Genomic DNA, 1,986 nt, shown 5'->3' with positions numbered 1-1,986 from the left:
GTTAATAACATTTAAAAGGTATTTTAAAGCCTTTTATTTCATTTCTTTACATTTTGAGAGGTATTTTAGCCTTTCATCATTTCTTTACATTTCCAAAATAATCATATTAGTCACCAACACAAAGTCATCCTTGGTTCCACATACCATGCCGGATTTTGACCCGGGTACGATGATGAGTATCGACTAATTATAATCAAATGAACTTAAAACAATTAGTTCATGATCATTCTCAAAACTATCCATGTCAAGTCGAACCCAACACCGAATATCATCAAAATAATGATGATTATTCAAGTCTCATTCCTCAAATCAACAAATACGATCTAAACGACCCTTTCAAACCAAAATGGGTTTAAATACCCACTTTTCAACACATTTCATAAACGTTTTTCAAATGGTCAGAGCACGACATATAACCGTTATCTGACCCGCGCCTAAACAAGCCTTTTCTTTCTTATTTTTCAAAACCAGGGGAAACCCCCTTGCACCGCCAACAGGCTCGCGCCTCATGTGGCCGCCTAGTGCAGGGTCTGTTCCCTTTCCAGCATTAGTCTAGGACGATCCCTGATAGGCTATCGCGTACCTATGCAAAGATAATTTCCCTTGACACAAATTAATGTAGTACTAGGGGTCGAACACAAGGAAACGGGAATTACGTCGTGAATTGCTATGGATAGATTTTTATCAAGGTCGACTTCGATTTGGGTTTGGTTTGTTTGGTTGATGATTAATAAAAATTATGATGTAAATTATATAATAAGAGAGAGTCTAAAGGGTTCGGGTCACTCATGCAAAGCTGAACATATGAACATGGTAAACTCGGTACTAATAATTTTGTCAATTGTTTAGGCTTAGAGATACCCACCTTACGGCATTAGTATCAACCTTAGACCGGGTCCTAGAGAAACTCTCGTCCATGACTAGGTCGTCCTACCACACATGCTTAGTCTAATTAAATTCCGTGCCTCTCGACTTTAGAATGATTTAACAAACTTAATCTACGATGACGGCCGATAACCAAAGATTAAACGTAACAATACAAACATGTGATGGAAACAATTGAATAATATTATTATCAACCTATTTAAGCATGTTATATATTTGATTTTGCATGGCTCTCCTAGCCTTTAGACTAGGAAATTTAGCTACTCATACTAAAATGTAAATTGCAAACTAAATTATAAGAAATGCTAAACATGGTTGTATGATTTATATGGATTAGATGATATAACATGTAAAAGGAATAATGCTAATGTAAAATGAAGTACTTAATTATAAATTATGTGGTAACTAAATTAGTAATGTGAAATTGAATACTTAGAATTAGAAATACCTTAATGGAAGAGAACTTATATGGAAGAACCAATAACAATAACCAAATGCTTGAATATCAAATGCTTGAACAATAGTTTGTAGTACAAATGTTGAAAGATTAACTAATGGAATGCTTAACAACTTGTAAATTAAAATGAGAAAACTAATGAGAGAAAATATAATGCTTGAGGCTATTGTAAGTAAACTTAGACATGAAAATGAGATGCCTAAAGCCTTGGAATACCTCTCCTATTTATAGGAGAGGAAGAGAAAACGTAAGAAATCATGAGGCATGCGGCCCCGATCGGGGTTGTGTGGCCCCGATCGGGGTCGTGTGTGTTTTGGTCGTTTGCCTTAATTTTCCTCTTAATTACTTGGAGAATCCTATGTAGGTGATTAATTGTGGGATTAATAACCCGGTTAATGCTTTTATTTAGCATCTTAAGGACTTGGAATCCCATGCTTTCCACTTGAATTTTGACTTGCAATTTGGGCTTGACTTGGATACTTGATCACACTTGCATTTTGCTAATTGATCCAACAAATTCCCATGTAAAAACCCATGCAACTTGAAGTACAAAGTCCATGCAACATCCAATCCTTAGTCCATTTGGTCTACTTTCCTCTTAGCTTGCAATTTCTAGCAACTTTGTAGTATTTTAGCTCCAAAAA

The sequence above is a fragment of the Silene latifolia genome, chromosome Y (genome assembly GCF_048544455.1).
Source record: "Silene latifolia isolate original U9 population chromosome Y, ASM4854445v1, whole genome shotgun sequence".
In the NCBI taxonomy this organism is placed as follows: Eukaryota; Viridiplantae; Streptophyta; class Magnoliopsida; order Caryophyllales; family Caryophyllaceae; genus Silene; species Silene latifolia.
The sequence above is the reverse complement of the archived record's forward strand: the minus strand, read 5'-3'. Positions refer to the sequence as shown.